Source organism: Chelonoidis abingdonii, chromosome 1 (assembly GCF_003597395.2).
Source record: "Chelonoidis abingdonii isolate Lonesome George chromosome 1, CheloAbing_2.0, whole genome shotgun sequence".
Lineage (NCBI taxonomy): Eukaryota > Metazoa > Chordata > Testudines > Testudinidae > Chelonoidis > Chelonoidis abingdonii.
The window spans coordinates 236,125,882-236,146,350 of NC_133769.1; the positions used below are offsets into that span (position 1 = coordinate 236,125,882).

Here is a 20,469-nt window from a genome sequence, read left to right on the forward strand (position 1 = left end):
TCTCTTATCTTTAGATCTGAAATTTGGCTGTTCCATGTGACTTCCGAATGTTTTTAATGTGCCAAAATAAATTGGCAATAGAAAAATATGAAAAATGACACTGTCTCCGTAGATAAAATGATTCCAAAACTGTCAAGAAAAAAATCAATGGGAGACTAGAGGATAGAAGGCCGGTTTTGCTTGAATCCATAGGCAGCTTGTCTTCTGCACCAAGATCTGCGCAGTTTGCGGAGATTGTATAATACTTTCAGGGAGCTAGTTACAATCCCCTGATTTTTTTGGGATTCATACTTTCAGGTGGTCTGAGTAACTTTTTAGTTATTGTTTCAGAGGGAAACCCAATTGTAAAATTTATTGAGGATTTTTTAAACAGGGGATGAAGTGGCATTTAGTCATTGACAAATAAAGAAAGCATCATAGCTTGGCATAGGGCTGTCCCTTAGCCTGAAACCATTCTGAGAAATCCAGAGGCTGTAGAGTATGTTTACCACTGTCCTTGATTGGGTGGAATCAGAACTGCTCCACATGTAGGTCACGGATGCTACACTGCTAATAGTTAACAGAAAGGATAATCTCTCTCATGTAGCAGAGACTTGTGCTTTGAGAGGATCTAAAGTCTATCCTCTTTACTGCTGAGAAGTTTTCAGTCTCTTTTATTGTGTAGTGTAGTAACATCTATGAAGTCCTTGGTGTGTATGGATTTGTTACAATTTGCTTCTTTCCTTATTTGCATAAGGCTCTGACCTTGCAACTGGCTTTGTGCAGAACACCAATGACTTCAACGGGCCTCCACATGGATGCAGGCATCCACCCCATAGAGCTCCTTGCAGGATCAAAGCTGACACCATTAACTGCTTTTATATAATAGTCCTGAAGAACAATTTTGACAAACGTAGGAAGCTGTTCATTAGTGTATGGGATTTTTCAATCAACAAAGGCTTAGTTGTGACTAACTCTATCAACTACTCATCTTGGAGAGATATTATTAATGGTTGTGAGGACCAAGCATTGTCTTTGTTCATTCACTCACTAGCTCATAAATAATAATAGTGAATGTAAATATTAGAGATTGAGTGTATGTTTTTCTTTGTTTTTATTGTTTCTAATGTTAACTGCCTCTTTTGCCTCTGTCTCCACAATGTGTTCTAGAATTATTGGAATTTTTTTCCCAAGAGCAGATCCGCAACAGAAGTGTCACTAGATTACCCTAGCACAATCAGTCACATCAGAGATCCTCAAAGAGCTTAGTTTTGCTAGAATCGTTTCCAGTGCAATTACATACTCTGTTCTGCTTAAGGATTTGAAATACATTTAGGATTACTATTAAAAATGCAGAATTATGACAAAAATTGCCTTGCTTTGTTTTTTCTTGTTAATCCAAGAAACACAGAAGGTTGTCAGTACTATGCCAATCGGATGTTTTACATAGAATAAGGATAAACAAGGATTTAATTGTGAGTAAGTAAAAGAGAAACTATATCAGCAGAATGAACATTTCCCAAAATTCCAACCTTGTTTCTGCTCAGGCCTCTTCCTGTGAATCAGTATGAAAGTTTATATTCTGCTCCAAACAGAGACTTTCCAATTCTTGTGTGTTACTTTTGATAGTTGTGTTTTATTTTTGTTGTGGGAACCTGCTTCTGGTTCTAAGAATGGCTGACATTTTGAGATGAGCTGGAGCCTGTTCATTTTCACATTTGAAAGATACTTTCTATATGATGCCTACACCTCTTTCCAATGTTTGTGCTATACTGTAATTCCTGATTACATCCTGGATAGTAGGAAAACTGTTAGATATAGGCAATAAAAATGGTTCTCACACATGCCAACTCTCATGAATTAATCACGAGAAACATGATTTCTAAGTAACATTAATCTTGACTCATGATCTTGATAGAATTCTCAGTTGTCAGGAATATTTTTTTTCAGCCATGACTCCACTGTCAGTCCACCCAGGGCTCCCTGCTGTCAGGCCTGGGAAGCCAGTGTTCCCCTGCCAGCCTGGGAAGTAGGAGAGAGGACCCCACTGCAGTCCCCTCCGCCAGGGCTGGGGAGGGGGAAGAACCCTACGAGGAGCAGGGGTGAGGCTGGGAGGGCTGAACTATGGCCTGGGAGCTGCAGGGGGGCTGAAGTGAGGAGAGTGGGGACTGATGGAGTGCAGGGGGGCGTGTATTGATGATGGGTTCTGAAGAGATGGGATGAGTGCTGGGAGGGTGAAATGAGGGTGGTGAGGGTCTATAGGGTAGGGGGACTGAACTGATGCTGGTGGTAGTTATGGGGGCTGGGGGACTGAACTGAGGGGAAGCTGAATTGAAGAGGGTTGGGTGGGGACAGAACTGATGCGGGATTAGGGTACTGGATTAATTGCTGGGCAGGAGAGGGTCAGATGTGAGGGTGAAAGCTCCTGTAGCAGAGGACAAAATCATCTCATCCGGTACAGGTTTCAGAGTAGCAGCTGTATCTGCAAAAAGAATGAGGAGTATTTGTGGCACCTTAGAGACTAACACTTTTATTTGAGCATAAGCTTTCGCGGGCTACAGTGCACTTCATTGGATTTCTTATCCAGTACATGTGGGATAATGGGCAACACTAATTGTTGCATGCACACACCCTGGGATGGGCAGGGGGAGTTTAAAAATCCAGAGACTTGACCTAAAAACACAATATATACTTTTAAAAAAATCTCATTTTGAGGCCAGTCTCATGATTTTTTGGGGGTGGGTCCGGCTCATTTTTGATCACTTGAAGTTGACAATACTGGGTTCTTAAGTTGTTGTACCTATAGTTTGGGACATTTGGGACATTTCCTTCTTTAGAGACAGCAGGTTCCAAGATCCTGATGTCAGAGATCCTGAAACCAATGAGAACAGTTCAAAAGCTGCCATAGAGAGAGAAATGGTCAGAAGTGCAACCTCTGAAAGCCATCTACATAAGTGCTGAAATTCACCCCATGCGGAGAGTCAATGCAAAGGCCCTGCACTGCTTAAGTCCCACTTAAGCCCTCAAAATGAGTGAGACTTAACTGTATGTAGTGCTTGTGCTGGTCCTCCACACAGGGATGAGTTTCACTCTATCAGTATAAAATATACTATATAAAACCCACCAATTTTGCTTTGTTGGTGTTAATCACTCCTTATGTTTGATTGTCTTTGAACATTTGTGTGAACAAGTTTCTGTTCATTAGAACTTGAGAAAGCAAAATCAGAAACACTCACCTGGATAAATGTTTTCACAAGAAATGTTATCAGAGTCACTTTGAAAAGCTTCATACCAAAAGAATAATCTAAATGTTACAAAAGTTTGTGGATAACTTGTGACTCGAAAAGACTCATTTTTACAAAGTTTAGGTCATGCCATCAGGGGACAGAAACAATATCATATGACTTAGGTGGCCAACAATATTGTGTGAATAATGGACAGTGAATCCTCAACCAGTTCTCAGACAAACCATAAGTTAATATTTGTTTTTGTAAATAATTCGTCAAATAATATAACCAAACATGAGCTATTTTGGTATGGATGACCTCTTATTCAGGACGCGACCTCGGGTCTCTAGAGACATGGGTTTAATTCCCTGCTCTGACACAGATTTTCTGTGTGGCCTTGGGGAAGTCAAATCAACTCACTGTGCCTCAGGTCCCCCATCTGTAAAATGGGAGCTAATAGCACTTCCCTACCTCACAGGAATGTTGTGACGACAACATTACAGACTAAGGTGCTACAGTCCTATCAGAATGGCCATATGTGGACCAAAGTTAGACAGACACATAGAAATGAACAGTCCCACTAAAATTAACTGCGTTTCTCCTTCACTTGAGAAACATTACAAGGTTAAGTATTTGCAGGATTGACCCCAAAATTATAGAGAATTTATGGGAATGGAAGTATCTCATCTATTTCACTGGGAAGGTGGCAGCGCTCAGAGACCAGTAAAGAAATGCATATCATTTTGCTGCTGACATTAGACATGGAACGGATGCAAAAGCCCTGTATCTTATGGTTCTAATATGAAACTGCAGTTCCATATCCATTTTACCAGTAGATGATTCTGTGAGGCAATGATGCTGCATGAGAGCTTGAAATGTAGAAACGGATGTTCATTGAGGTAAAAAAAAAAAAACTATGAAAGCTGTAAACAAAATAACTTAGTTAACTATAATGTTAAAAGTTCATTTTAGTGTGGAATCTGTGCTTGAAATAGTGTGGTGCCACTAAATTAAATTTTAGTACATATTGTTCCTCTGATATTTTACAGTTACATTTTAATGATAATAAGCAATCCCATAGTAGGACTTTGTATGGTGCAAGACTTCGTCTCACAGATCCTATTACAGGATGGGGGCCTTAGTGAAATAGGTCCAAGGTTCCTGGTAAAGCCATTAAATTAGTAGCTAGGAGAAATTGACAGCGGTCATCGTTCAAGTGCCCTTGATGGTACATGAAACAAAAAAAAATCCTTCTTTCCTTCCTGGCCGATGATGCTGGTTTTTTGGACCAAAATAAGCTATGTTGTGTGCTACTGACACTAGCCCTCCTCCTTGTAATGTCTCTCTAGTCACCTCCTACTCCCACAGCCTTTCCCACAACAAACCCAGAAAAATGTAGAGAAAACAAAAACCAAAGCAAAACAAACAAACCCTCACAACTTTGGTGAGGTAGCAAAAGGAAGTCTCAGCCTTTGCTACACAGGTTTTGTTTCATTTTCATTGTTAAAATTGTTTTGTGTGTAGTAGCTTTTTGTTTTTGTTTTGCTCTAGATAAGCCATAATGAGGGATTGGGTGGTGCAGGGGGGGGCGGGGAAATCATAGCTAATGAAGTCACAACCTATATTGTGAACAGAGAACCTCATCCATCAAACCGTCACCTCAGGTTTCTGTAGAGGGTCACAGAACAACAAAGTAAGCCTGTGTCAGGTTGAAATAGCATTGGTAAGTGTTTAGTGTGTGTGAAGCTGGTGGTTTGAAGTCTATTTATTTTGCCTGAAAGGCACAAATGGCATGCTGCTGAGTAAGGGAACAAGCAGGGGGGGAAGTGTCCTTATCAATTATTACTAGAAGGCTAACAACCGACATTTAAGATTTCGAATTGTATCATCTGCTTTTCCACAACTTTTGATTTGTTTTGTGGCAGTTGTTTATTTCTGAGCTTCAGAGAGAGATGGGCAGGTAAAACTTATGTTTCCAATTAAAACAATGTTTTTGAACTGTGAAGAATATGCTGAGGATGAGATTTGATTTGATGGCAGAAGTTCAAGGTGCATTATCTGGGAAAACCAAATATAGGTCATTTTACGTGTTGTTAGAAGTGGGTGTCCAAAGTAAACGTTACAAAGTAGTTTTTTCTGCTTGTAACTATTAAAAACATTTTAGGGAGTGTAGATGTTTTAATAACTCACCGTTGATTTCAGTGATTCCTAATACATTTTTTTATCTTATTTGTTAGGATTTTTTTAACTTCATCTATGTTATCTTTTTTTTTTGTTAAATTAGCTTTATTTCCAGGGTCTTTATTTGAAAAATAAACAAACAAAAATTAGGGCCATTAGCAGCCTTAGGAAATTCAGGTAGATAATTTTTTTAAAAAAGACTAATTCTTTAATATACTTTAACTGAGATGTAAACAGGGAACTCTGAGAAGTATCAAGGGGTGTATTTATTTCAGAAATTAGTAGCTGAGATATTGATGAATGGAGATGCGCATTTTTTATGCCTTGTCAAGAAGCACTCTTTGTATGGCATTTGGTGCCTGATGTCCAAATGACCACACTGTGTAGGCGAGTTTATTTGGATACCCTCGCTGAGGATTAACATACTGCAATGGTTGAATGCCAGTAGAATCTCTTCCCTGCCCCCCACCCCCCAGGAGAATGGTTTCTGCTGAAGTCATTTGGTGTGTGCTTTTTCCTGTGTGAGGATTAGGGAATAGGAGAATGGCTTTGTGAGGAGATTCGGAGAGAGGGAGCTGAGGAGAAACTAAACACAGGGTAGGAAAGACTTTAGCCTTTCAGAGTTCTTTCAGTCAATTCATTCTGGGAGATCAATTGCATGTGATAGAGCAGCTGGGGTTTTGTTTTCTTTTCAGCTATATACTGTAGGAGAAGCTGGTAAGGTTATTTTTTTTCCCCTTGTTCTACTGTTCCGTGATGCTGTTTAATTGCTTTATCGAAGTGATTGTTTCAAGATGAAGGGAAGTTGGTTAATGATGTTGGGGACACCCTGCATTGTCTCTCCTTTGTACTTAGTTTACTAGTGCTTAGTTTGCAGAGTCACTGTTTACAGTAAAGGGGCCAGTTTCTTTGATATTTTTTAATCAAAGTTGTTTTAGCCTCTCTTTCTGCAAAGCTGGTAAAAATAAACAAATAAAAGGAACTTAGTTCTTCAGTAATGTTTGAATTTATAGAAAGCTAATTTGGGGATGGAGGGGAGCTTTCACCTAAATGCTAAATTTGAGATGTTTGTTCTTCGTTGATGTTATCAGATTTCTTACTTTTCTGGATTAATTCCAAACCTCTCCTTGGTTTTGCATGAGGAACATATATTACAGTCTTCTCACATGCTCAGCCTAGACAACAGGGGACACTTGCTCTGACAACAAAACAAAAGCAAATCAATTTCTCTAAGGAAGGTGAAAATGAGAAATACAAAAAAAAAAAAAAGGGGGGGGGGTAGGGGAGTCCAAAATGACCAGCTGAATTTTTTAAATTATTTTGTTTTAGTTTAAAAAGAAATTGCAAAGAAATCCTCAACTTTAATATTAGATACTTATTCTTACCAAAGTGATTGTGGATAATGTAAGATGATAAATACAAGGCTAAATAGAAAAAATAAGGAATCTTTCAGAGGAATCAAAGTACACAGATTCACATATAGTCTAATTATGCCCTCTCAGAGGCAGTTTTCAGATTCTTATTTGAAAAAAAATATTAGCTGTCTTTCTTTCCCCCTGCCCCACACATTATTTTTAGAATAATGACTTGTGTTTGTCTGCATCTTTTATTTCCTTTCATATCATCGTGGGAAACTTTAGTTTGAATTGCTTGAGGATATGTGAGCACAGCTTGGGGCATACCATGCCTATTCCACAGGCAAGCTATGAAAATCCTTCCTGTGACTCAGATGAATTGCAAAGTCCGTAATTACAGACAAAAGTTTCTTTTGTGGTCAGTCAAAAATCACAGACAAGGGAACTGGAGAATGATTGACATCAGTTATTGGAGTGATTGATAGAGAACCAGAAACTTGGTCCATGACATAGTATGTTGGTTTTTCAAGCAGTGTTGGTCTTTTTTTACTATTATTCATTTCTTTATTCCCAGTTCCCCTATTGAGTTCTGAATGCTTTGCTAAAATGGTCCTCTGTAGCTATTATTGCTTCTGGCCTATGGATGTCTGTATACAATGATTTACTAATCTGTTGGTACTGAAACAAAACTGCTAATTGCATCATAATCAGACCTCCTTGAAAGAATGTGTAGATTCTATACACTTTACACACTTAGCTGTTGTTCCAGTTACAGATCCCACTCTTATGAAATAATGAAGTGCCAATGCCCAATCCTGCAAAACCACACTCACAAGGTTAGCTCTTACTCATGGAGCCGGCCCACTCATCTCAATGTCCTTACGAGTATGAATAAAGATTTGGAGGATCAGTTTCCTAGTCATTAATGAACTAGATTAGGAAGTGAGCTGTTACTATGGTTTTCTTTGTGGCTTCAAAACAGAAACATATATTAAAATTGACACTGATGGAATCTGTCATGGGGGGCCCAATGAACATCAAGCTCACTGGCTGAATGATGGAGTGTTGTAGACTTTTGACTTCACCATTACAGGGAAGTGCTAAAAGATCAAGCACATTTTGCAAGTTTACCTTTCTTTAGAATACTGACAATGTTGGCAGCAAAGGAAACCTAATTCTTCTATCTCTTTGCATTCTACCACTAGATTCTGTGACCCCAGGGTTAGCAGTGTAACTAGAGCTACTCTTTAGAAGGACAAAAGTTAAATTAGTATAGTCTTATCACCTACCATTGGAGTCCTTACCCCTTCCAACTCCTAGCAATAACTCTCAGGTCTGCCAAATGGTTAGATGCATTATCTTTTGGCATCAGGATCTGTTTTCAGCAAACTGACACATCAGGTTAGGCTTCTGGCTGTGGTTCTAAAAATGAAAAAGTAGTTTAACTCCAGACTGTAGAGCAATATACTGTTTATTATTTTCACACCACTGATTTCAGTGCGACTACTTGTGTGAGTAAAGGTTTTCAGTATTGGTACCTCAGTTATGAAGGAACCAATCTAAGTGAGCAATTACTATGGCTCCTTGGTTCTCTAACTATAGTGCTGTCCAAACTCTGTTTCATTAGTTTTCATTACTCAGCGGCATTCTTTAATGTATGCAGGTAAAAATGAGGCTTTGTTGTCAGTTCATCCCAAATATGTATGGGTCTGCTAAATTCCCTTGGAAGAGAAAATATGGTAACATTGACCCAAGTGAACCGCCTTAGCTGCTATTTCTGTCTACATTGGAGGTAATGTAACTGCATTGATTTAGCTGATCCCAGCAAAAAGAAGCATAAAATTATCTGTTTGAGCCTATACTTTGGCTAGTTCAACATCATATCACAATGCAAAAATATCTGTTTTTTTCCTATGTACACATTATTGGCAGTTATTATTTAGAAAAGTGGCGGGTCCAAGGCTAGGTGAAAGGTAATGTTGTTTTGTGAGACCTGTTATGTTTATCATCCTGTATATTACATAGGAATGTGGTTGTGTAATTTAAAGTATTTGCTATGTTTATGATCACGGAGAACATGTGGGAGAGAAGTCCTTGCAGCTCATGGTTTCCAATCCTTCTAAAAATAACCACCAGACTCCCATGTCATCATATCTCAGGCTAAATATGCTGTAAAGAAGTTGTGCTTTCATTATCCAAGACTAGCAGAAACTGCATCTGGTCTCTCATGGGAAGTTGCGATTTTACAACCACTAATCCACCAGAGGTCCAGAACAGAGTAAGAATTCAGGAATACAGTTCCCAGTTGCTCATGTAACAAAACAGGAGACTTTGAATATTGCTGTAAAGTCAATTCTGTCACATTGTAATGGTTTTTTTAAAATTGCATGTGAAAATGGTCAGCAATTACATTAATCATTCTTATTAATAGAACTAATTTATAGCAATTTTCAATCTTTTATTTTCTCATCCATTCAAATGGGGGCTATATTCTTTAATTCATTATCTATTATCAGAGCTCCATTGTGGCAGCTTCCTATATGATTGTCAATTATTCTTTTTGGTACGTGACAGATATGGTCCTGGAGCTTTAAAATTGCCAGATGTTCTATGCTATCTTTTTTACAGGAACCCAGTGTAACTTGATGAAAATCACCTTGCTGAGTAACTGATCAGCCACAGGATTGCTAGAATTTAAAGTCTCTGGGACGATATAACTTATGATTGAGGTTTTCAGAGCCGATGAGTGGATTTAGCCACACAACGCGCATTAATCTGTATGCATGTTGTCTGACTAAATATCATGCCTAGCCATCTTGGAAAGTGTGTGTGTGTGTGTGTGTGTGTGTATGCACATACACAACTTACACTCCTTTGTAATTAAATGTGGTAAATCTTTTATATTACATTTCTGTGTCCTTCAGGAAGATATCACCATTTTCATTGTAAATGTTCAGGATTTAACAGCTTGACTATGAAAATTCATTGCAGGTTAAAGCTTTACATAGATGATAGAACAGACTGGACACTGTCAAGAACTCATATTTGATACAGAATAGAATTATTGAGACGTGGACTTAATGTAGAAACATAACCTTTATTAAGACCAAGATTGAAATGTTAATGATCTTTTGTCTAACACTTCAGGGAAAGACCACCAGTGATTTCCTAGGGGAAAAGAACTATTAACTTGAAAACGTCGCAGTCTGGCCAAGCTTTTTACATTGTTAACTGTCATCTATGTAGGTACATAAGAACTTTTGAAGTTCTCTTGACTACATATGAAGAGAAAAATAGAATGGGGTGCTTTTACTTCCATGAAGAAAATGTGCCTCTGAGATACTTTAGTGCTAAGACCAGGAAGCCAAGTGACAGCCTGTCAGTCAGGCCTTGTCTATATTGGGAAAATCTGTAAGAATTTTTCTGTACTGGTAAAGCTTATCAGTGCTAGCTATTGTGGCTAGGGTGTAGGTTGAGGCTTTGTGATTCATATTATGATCAGAAAAGTGTTAGATGGCATTGTCACACTCCTCACAGTACATTCTGGACTGTTGCATGGCTGTGTCTCCTCAGTTCTCCAACCTGGAATGCCTCTTACACCATTTTACTGATGAGCAGCCACTCCTGGTCAGTTAACTACACAGCCTCCAGCATGCAACTTGCTCTCAGCTACACAGTATTGAGTGCTACTAGCTAACAACTTATAAATTACACTGCAGAAGAATAATATTCAGCAGATTATTAAATTTCAAGTGATACCTCGCAAGTCATACATCGTACAAAATTTATCATAGTCTTGTAAAAGTGGTGAACATAATGGTATAGACTGTCAGAGGCATACTGGTAAAAATGCCTGTTTGCTGCTTTCACCAGCTCTCCCACTATCACTAGCCCCTTTGTAGCAGCACTGTGTACAGAGAAACACAATTTTTCCCATTGTAGACATGTCCTAAGACAATGGTCCTCAAACTAGGGCCGCCACTTGTTCAGGGAAAGCCCCTGGCGGGCCGGGCTGGTTTGTTTACCTGACACATCTGCAGGTTCAGCTGATCATGGCACCTACTGGCTGCAGTTCGCCACTCCAGGCCAAGACCGTCTGCCTTCAAGAGTTGCTGTCCAGATGCTAGCTATGGTCAGTAAAAATACAAGAAGGCTAGGAAACCACTAGATGAGATGAGACTAGAGGACCAAAAACTGCATAAGGTTTTGGCCCTGCAAAAGCCTTTTAAAAATATTTATAATAAACCTGTTTTGTGGTTAGAAGAGGGACGTTTTGAAGTTAGTAGTTTTGACAATGTTTAATGGTCAATAATTTATAATGTTGATTAGTGCCTTAGGGTGTTTTGGAAAGAAAAATGTAAAAAATAAGTTATTTTGGTCCCTATCATGGTTATTATGTCAACAATGACATTTTCCTACAAGAGCAGCAAAGAGTCCTGTGGCACCTTATAAACTAGCAGATATATTGGAGCATGTGCTTTCGTGAGTGAACACATGTTGCATCCGACGAAGTGGGTGTTCACCCACGAAAGCTCATGCTCCAATATGTCTGTTAGTCTATAAGGTGCCACAGGACTCTTTGCGGCTTTTACAGATCCAGACTAACATGGCTACCCCTCTGATACTATTTTCCTACAGACATTCAGAAGGATTTTTACCACACAGAGTGCCGAATAGCAGGGTGAACTTTATTTCTTGTGTAAAGTTTAATTTCCATTTTAGTTTTAGGAATAAGATGAATTGTGGACAAGTTTGATATGGGGAATTCTGTGGTTAGGTGATGTTAATACATATCAAAACCAATCTGTGACTTACTTAATATAGTTTTGAAATTGAATTGTCACATGGATATATCACTGTAGATGAGAGACGAATTTCGTCAAGAGTGTCTGGTACATTTAAAAACAATTGGTTAAGTTTAGAAAGAAAGTAGAACCATATTTATATAGTAATTCAAATATACTAGTATACTAGTAATTCTAGTTATATATGTATATATAATTTGAATTACTAGAGGGAAGAGTGCAAAAGAAATACCTGTACTCAGTTAACACTCTGATCTGGCATTACTTTTGCATCCACAATACCCATTGATTGGTGTCAATCAACCAATTGTCAAAGTATTTTTACAATTTGGTATCTTACAGAACTCATTTGTGTTTTATGGACATCCAGCTACTAGTGATGGCTTGATGTATCTTCTTGATCTTCAGCTGACTAAGGGATAGTAACATATAATCTATCTTAGATATTGACTTAGTCATGCTTACCCACCATTTGTCACCTCTAGACATCTATGCTTGCGTTAATGTTAGGGAGGCATGCTCACAGAAAAGCTTACAGGAAGTGGTTCATAGAATTCTCTGTGACTGGCCCTCATCTCTGGAACTCATTCTTATTGCAGGGAATACAAGATGCATATCTTTATTTAGCCTAACTCAAGCTGGGATATAATACACTTTCTCATATGTTATGCATTTGTGTCTATCACCATTTTGATTTGTAGCTCTGCAGCCCAGGGTGTAGTGCTCATGCAGAGGGGTCTGTCTAAATTTAGGAGTGTGTTAAATATTTTTATTTTATAGTAGTGGTAGAGGTTCCCCCCCTACAGTTTGAAGAATTATTTTCAGAATGCTAGAACTACAGCTTGTATTAATAGCCCAAATAAGGCCATACCCCCGCTAAAATGCTGAGTATGGGAAGAAGGGGAATACATTCTGTGCATACTAGTGCAGTGTGTGAAGTACTTACTGCTGTACAGGGTAGCTTGCTTGTTCACTGCAAATACAAGCAGTTGCCTGTCACTGCTTTGTTTGCCCTGGTTTACCCCTTGTACTACTTGTTCTCAATTGGTGCTGCTACTCTTGGATTTTCCACTTATTTGGAATCTGTTTGCTGAGCTCTTAAGACTCTTGTGGGTGTAGGTAATATTTTTCTCACCTCCCTATTTTTGCGTGGGTGTGCATGCCAAACATTTATTTCCACAATTAAACATTCTAACACATAAATCCACTTATTGTTAGTTTTATGTCTATTAGTAATTAGACCTCAGATGGTAGGGCAATTGCAGAACAGAGTTGACCAATTTATATGCTAATCCAGCTGAGTTTGATGGAGCATGATTAGCATAGACTCAGTCAACATATTAGTTAGCTACAATCCCAGTATGCTGCAGTGGTGCCTATCACCCTGAGAATTTTTCCAGAGCAAATGCAGGTTTCTTAAAAGCTGATTCTCAGTGTTGTTATTAAAGCTAAGACTTTAATAATTGGTTTAATAAGGGAAGTTTAGTTAAAAACCACTCAACCTCACACAGAGCACCTGGGGCAGCAAAGTATCTTTATTAGGAGACACCTGGTTTCTCATTTGTATCAGAGGATAGACCACTGATAATTTGAAACAGGTGAGTAATTAAATAGAAGTATCAAAATGAAGTTCAGCAAAAGGATATGATAGATCTTCTGACTTAGAACAAATGGTGAGAAAATAAATCTTACCAAGTGATATGCTGTCTAAACATTGGGTTTTTTTAAAGGTTTTGGGATGGTTTTATCTAATTAATTAATTCCACATGCCTACAACCACGGGAATCTCTCCACAGGAGACCGTAAGAAATCAGGACCAGCACAATTTGAGACTGCCTTTGTATTTGAGTACTCTGCTGAGCTAGACTTCACCTCAGTTGTTAGTATCTGCCATGATATTTTGTGAATAGAAACACTGGTTTGAGGTTTTTGTTTTGTCTGTTGTTAATTTTGGGGGTAATTTTAGGAATGAAGATTGTTTTTTATACATAATTATATTTAAAATGTCCCCGAATTCCTGAATTAGAGATTTTCAAAGTCCATGCTTCTGAAGATGAGCTCTGAGTGAAAATAGATGTTTAGAAATTTTCCCTGCTTCAACTCCTTGCTGAATATTTTTTCACACTGTAAAATGTGTGTAAACCTAGGGAAGGATTCTATGTATATTAAAAAAGCAAAAGCCCAAATCAGAAATATTTGTTCTCTGGGTGAAGGGAGGAAGTTATATTTTAATTTTAAAACCAGGAGCTACTTATATGGCATCATATATTGATGCTACTACAACATTACAAAGCAAAATGTTAGGGGAAGGTAAATATGGTCATTCTGTGCAGCTTCCACCTCTTCTTGCCTTTATGGCTGTGGGTGGAAAAACAGCTGGAGGTGACAAAAAGAAAACATCTGTTGTGTTCCATATTTGTCATTTGGAACTGAGATTCCAGGTTAGAACTCCGAGCAATCTGTGACCTTATATTTCTTACTGTCCTCGGGAACATCATAATGACTATCTGCTGGAGTTCTAAGATGAGAGGTTTAAAGCCACACTTTGTATGAGACACAGGGAATGCCATTTTCATAGTCTAATCCAGGGGTCGGCAACCTTTCAGAAATGCTGTGCCAAGTCTTCATTTATTCACTCTAATTGAAGGTTTTGCGTGCCAGTAATACAATTTAACGTTTTTAGAAGGTCTCTTTCTATAAGCCATACTATATAACTAAACTATTGTTGTATGTAAAGTAAATAAGGTTATTAAAATGTTTAAGAAGCTTCATTTTAAAATTAAATTAAAATGCAGAGCCCCCCAGATTGGTGGCTGGGACCCGGGCAGCATGAGTGCCACTGAAAATCAGCTCACGTGCTGCCTTCAGCATGTGTGCCATAGGTTGGCTACCCCTGGTCTATTCAAATACTACTCTCTGGCCTTCCAGCCAGGGGAATGACACTGCCATCTCAGACAGACAAAAAGGAAGTGTTTTATTTGGCAGATAAATCAGAAAATAAAGGAAGAGGTTTCTTATGTCTCCATCTAGACATCCTTGTAGCTAGAAATGTCTAGAAGTTATAAATTATATTACCTACCAGTGCAGATCATAGAAATTATTGATGAAAATGACACATGAAGTCTCGTAAATCTGTTGCTCTGCCAATTCAGTATTGTTCTTCACACCTTTTCAGCTTCTTTGTCCTGCCCTGCCCTGTATTGTTCCTTACATGCTTCACCAGTGGGCTATCTCCCATTCCTCTTGAGAAACTGTCACAAGTCTAATAGAGCTCACTGTCAATTTTTTTTTATATTTAACCTATAATTTCCTTTGGTTGACTCAGTCCTACTACTCCTAGTCACTATTCCTCCAATTTTAAACAACTCTTTTTCTCATCAGATGAACCACTACTAGAAAGTGTTCTGAATGCAGTGATAAAATCAATTTTACTTTGTGTGAATACATTATCAATCATCAATTGATTGATAATCATAGGGATTTAAAGAAACCAATACAAGAAATAGCATTCATTTACAGACTAATTATAAGAAAAGCTAACATTTTAAAACCTGTTAAGTCCTCTAGTCTTTTAGGATAAGAGAATTTTAAGGGTATGGGTGCCTAACTCCCTTGGGTGCCATTAAGGCAATTTTCAGGAATAGGTTTCAAATAAACAAGAACTGGCTGGTCTCAAGCCAAAAGAAAAAAGTAATTAACATATGTATTCAATATACAGTGGTCACCATTTAAAAAAAAATCAGCATTATTGACAATTGCTATACTGCAGTATCTGAGTTACTGCCATTATTTCTTAGTCTAAGTATAGGGAAATGCTTAGGTACACTCTATTCTAATGTAAGCATTTGTAGTATCACTGGGGATCTAGGTGCCACAGATACCACACTGTTAGTGAAAGTGTCTATTAAAATGGCTAAAGATATGAAACTCTTAAAAATACTTTTCTCAGAATTGCAGAGCACCACATAGAACATAGCTACATAGTTTGGACACACTGAAGCAGTTCCTTCTAGTTCTGGAGATATTCTGTGGTCTTGATGGTATTCCATGTTTTAAGTATAGGGAATATCTCTGGAAACCTTTCCTATCTCTAAATCCCAAAGGAATTTTTTAATTGGGCACTCTGCACATTGCAACACTATCCAAACTGGAATTCTGTCCTACCTTCTGAAGTTACTGTTGTCACTTATACTTACTCTTTCTAGTGTTTTTATTAGACAACACCATTGTTATTATTCAGCCTTTCCACTCATTGCTGTATTTCTCTCCATCTGATATGAGACTTGAATCATCTGTTTTTCATGGCCTGCTAGTGACAATTTCAGTTATTATTACTAAACCACATTGCTGACAGATTGCTTTAAAATTAACACAACACTGAGGGAGTCCCCAACAAATTGCCAACCTTTTGTAATAGTACAAGCATTTGAAGTAGTAAACTTCAATTATGTAACATGTTAACAGTAAGAAATATGTACTTTTATAAGCTAATTTCCCATTTACAAATCTAATTTCCAGTGGTCTATTTTCATCAGTTTTAGTGCACTGTTTTTTCCGAGGGTTTTGACTCTTGCAGATTAATGCCACCAACAAAAGGAACGAGCCAAAACAGGAATGAAGCAGCCTAAGAGCAGTTTCTTCCCAAGATGTAGAAATGTCATGTGTCAAAATGAACAACATTGTGTTGAATAATTGGAGACTACCCAGGGCCAAATGGCTTTAAGTTCTGGTTATTTACATGACATGAATATAATGTGCTTCTGTAAAGACATTTCACCAGCAGCAGACTTACATTACAGTGTTCCAGATGATTAGTGCACTATCATAAACAAAATCTCCTTATTAATATGTGAGATGTTCCAGTTGCCATCTTCGTTGTTGTTTCATATCATCCAGATTTCTGTAAATTTTCTTCCCCATCTTTGTCTCTATAAATAAATCTTTTTTGGGGGTGGGGGTAGGGCAGAATAAACATGGAAATTATAGCTGTTTACTTAGTTGGAAAAAAGCAAACACATGGGAGAGCTGAATTATATACACCAAACGTGGGAATTCCAACCACAGAAGTTGCATTAACTTAAATGAGAATTTGCTACTTTTATTTTTAAATGTATATTGTCTCCATCATCATAGCTGTTTTAAATTCTGTACCAGACAGCTAGAAGTATTGCCAGCAACTGATAAAAAAGAAACACATTTGTGCCTCTCCCAGGAGTCACTGAAAAATAATTTCTCCCAGCTGTCACAATCTTTGTTAGGGAAAAACATGTTTTAAAAGTTATTTTGCATTGTGTTCTAAAAGCCATTAAACTGGTAAATCACAGTAGAAAGGCATCTCTAGAGCTAAGACTCCTTGGGTAATAATGCTAATTAATTAGCATTTCCATACTGCTTTTCAAATATTAAGTAGTCCACCTGATGTACCCTCGCTTTACCCAGGGGGAAATGGTAGGCAGAGGAGTTCAATGATTTGCTCAAGGACCACAGAGGGATTCATTTACAGAACCAGGATCAGAATTCGGGAGTGCTTTTCTCCTAGTGCAATGATCAATCACTACATTTTTCAAGATAAATCTCTTTCCCCTTACCAAAAATGCTTCTGGGTCCAATATTTGAGATGTCACTGGGAGAGAAGATCTGGGTTTGGTGAAAAGAAGGCACAGACATTTGAACTGCATCATATGTGATCAGCAACACTTCTATTAAGTTGGGTGTATGTAAAAATTATTCACCCTATAGAGAAAATGGAAAGAGAGGCTCTCTTCTCTGTATGTTAGTTGTAGTCTAGTCATGTGTCTGATTCTTAACGCTGTGCTATATGTTACGTATGTGTGATAGTCAACTTCTAGAGATCTGAGAATTGAAATAATATTACTAAAGTATTGTTGAATTGGGAAAGGGAAAAAAATCAAAAGTTCTATGAGTTGTAACAGAACAGACCAGGAAAGAGCCCACCAGCTACGCGATACTGTTCAGTGTGAAAAATGTGCTATTAATTCTCTCTTTTCCGTAGGAGATCATTAGAGGGTTTTATAGCCTTTCCTGATCAGTACAAAAGACATTCTGTAGCTTGGTGTGTCTCTATGAATTTGGAAGATACGCACTCCAAAGGGGATACTGCTGTTTGTTTTATCTTATTAATGTTCTTTGTTTATTTCTGCAGAATATCTAGACTGTCTCTTATAGTTGGAACTGCCTGTGGTGTTAAATTGGATCCTGAATCTTTACACCTGGTGCCATGCAAAGCTATAAATTAGTTATGGGCTAGCAAGATGGAATCCTAAATGTTTCCATTTCTCATAGAGCAGCTGACCCTGGAGGTCACCAAGCAATGAAGGGGGGGAAAAAACTGGACTTGTTAGCAAGAATACAATTAATTATTTACACACATGTGAGCATTTGACATTAGCATCTTTTGAATTAGAAGGGTTTGCTCTGCTTCTTTTAATTTTGCCCTCAAAACTCTGTAGTTGGTAAAATGAGATTCAGTGTTTGTCTCCTTTAAAGCCAGAAAATATATACAAAACAGGTTATAGGGTAAAAGTGGGGGATGTGTGTTAAGAATTTTTGATGAACAATTTAAATGTTTTTAAAGAATCTAAGATTAGACTATTTTATGTCAAAGCTAGAGCATTGAAGAATGGGCAGTGGTTACTTAACTATACATATGATGGCTTAATATCCCTATACGTTCAAAACCAGCATAATAAATATAGTGAATGCTGTGGTTTAAACACAAAGAACGGGGGGGAACGCCACCTCCCAGTACAATTCCCATTGGGAAATCTTCAGTGAAGTTCAGCCAAGTGGGGTTTCCACGTGTTTTTCTCATTTAAACTGCCATGCTCTATTCATCACAACACCAGGGTCACTTTTCATCCATGAAAGCTCCTTGCTAAAGTAATATATGGGTTTTGTAAATATAGCCTTGTGTCACTGAGAAAAAAATATAGATCACTAGGTATTCCAGTATATTTAATTTGTTTTAAAGTCTGAAAAGTTTATTCCTATAGTGGAATATTTTAAGGCACCATTGGTGAGGAAAACTTCCTTTTTAATGGCATGTAACCTTCATGGCTGTAGAACTGTTATTTTGAACACAAAGGGCTTAGAACTGCTGCAGTATGATACAAGAATTTTAGTATGATTGCTCCAAGGTGAAAGCATTTTTTTTCAATATATGAGCAATTCTAAAACATCAAGGTCCACGTTCTGCCCTCAGATACATGCCCAAGAGACCCGATGGCTACAGTGAGAGTTGTACATGCATATCTAAGGGGCAGTATTTGGCTCTGAATGTTAACGAGGCTAGGGGAGAATAGACTTTGGTTTTGTATAGCTCCTTTCATACTTGGTACAGCTCAAAGCTACTTTCAAAGAAATAAATGAGATACTAGCAGAAAAAAATGGAGCTGCCATTAGTGCTCAGTAGTAGCTCTCCTGCTCTCTGGGAAAGTAGAGCCTGGTTTATGTCGAGAAAAGCAATACTGGCTAGTAACACTAGGGTTATCCTGCTTTTTTTTCCTGAAAGTGTCAATGGATCTTTAATGGTATCCAGGACATTCACCAGAAAATTTCAGAAGGCTTTAATGTCTCAAAACTATGGACATTCCCCCTTCTCGTTACAATGCTGCTCTAAACCCTGCAGCAACTTGAAAGCATCAGGTGTGAAATGCAAAATGTCTTCTCCAGTTCTGTTCTCCAGTATCAAAGATGCTAGTCTAGACTTACTTTTAAAATGAAATACAGGAACAGGGGCACTGGAACAATGTTTATGGGGGTGGGCGTGGTTCTGAGAGCCATTGAACCAAACAGTAAACCCTGGTTCTTCTTCGAGTGATTGCTCATATCCATTCCAGTTAGGTGTACGCGCTGCGTGTGCACATTCGTCGGAAGACTTTTACCCTAGTAACTCCAGCGGGCCGGGAGGTCGCCCCCTAGAGTGGCGCCGCCATAGCGGGTAATATATACCCCTGCCGGCCCGCCCGCTCCTCAGTTCCTTCTTATCGCCCGTGTCGGTCGTTGGAACAGTGGAGTGCAGCTTAGCTGACCTCCGCTTCCCTAGCTACTCATAGTTATTGTGTATTTAGATATATAGTTATAATCCTTTTATATATATATTTATCTATACTTATGCGTTTTTTCTTTGCTAGCATAGTTAGTTTAACCATAGTTAGTTAGCGGGGTTGCGGGGATAAGCGCTCCGCCACACCGGTGCCGGAGCCATGCCAGGCTCACCGTTCTTAGTCGTGCTTGGCGCAGGCCTCCGGCCATTGCGAAGGAGATCCACACGCTCCTGTTGTACGGTGCCTTGGGAATCGTTATTTCCCAGCTAAGTGCCCCATTTGCAAGGCGTTTAAGCCGGAGAGACAAACTTGAGCACACTTTTCTTTTCTACACCTTCTGCAACGAGCGCTGGTAACTCGCGGACAGAAAGCGCCTCCCTTAGGCACCGGACCCTGCCGGCACGGTCCGTTACGCGACCAACTGTCGACTCGCGCACCGCTCCTTCTCTCGGGGTTGAGGAAAGCCATGACTCCCCACGGCAGTGATGCCCACAGCTCCCGGACGCACTGTGTTGAGCTCCCTGCTCATCAGTATTCTGTGCCAACTGCATCGCAGCCAGAGAACTGTTTACGTCGGAATCGCAGGCCACCAACACCTTGCAGAGGCACTGAGGACGCCGGCACCAGTTGTATTCCAGTCCTGCTCGGGGCCGTTCGAATCCAGTGCCTGCCTGCTCCCCGGCATGGGCCGTGGTTAGCCTCACTGCTCTGCTGCTTCCATGCAACTGCAACCGCAGCCCAGAGAGCTCGCCTAAGTCGGATCAACCCGGATGCACGACAACAGCAGGGCACGTCGATCCCATGGTCCCGCACAAGGGCCGTTGAATCCAGTGCCCTGACCGCTCCCCGGCACGCA

The 20,469-nt window shown here is 39.0% G+C and overlaps 1 protein-coding gene across 3 annotated transcripts in view; it reads left to right on the forward strand.

The window, feature by feature from the left end:
• The window catches only part of MID1 (midline 1), a 366,041-nt gene that overhangs the window by 88,504 nt on the left and 257,068 nt on the right, over positions 1–20,469 (forward strand). Inside the window, exon 1 of one of the 3 annotated variants that reach the window (XM_032779760.1) lies at positions 5,956–6,104. The exons of 1 other annotated variant lie outside the window; for it this stretch is intronic. The gene's annotated coding sequence lies outside the window, so the exon portion shown is untranslated. Of the gene's footprint in view, positions 1–5,955; positions 6,105–20,469 lie in introns of those variants that run through there. One more of the 3 variants, XM_032779763.1, reaches the window with a different exon arrangement.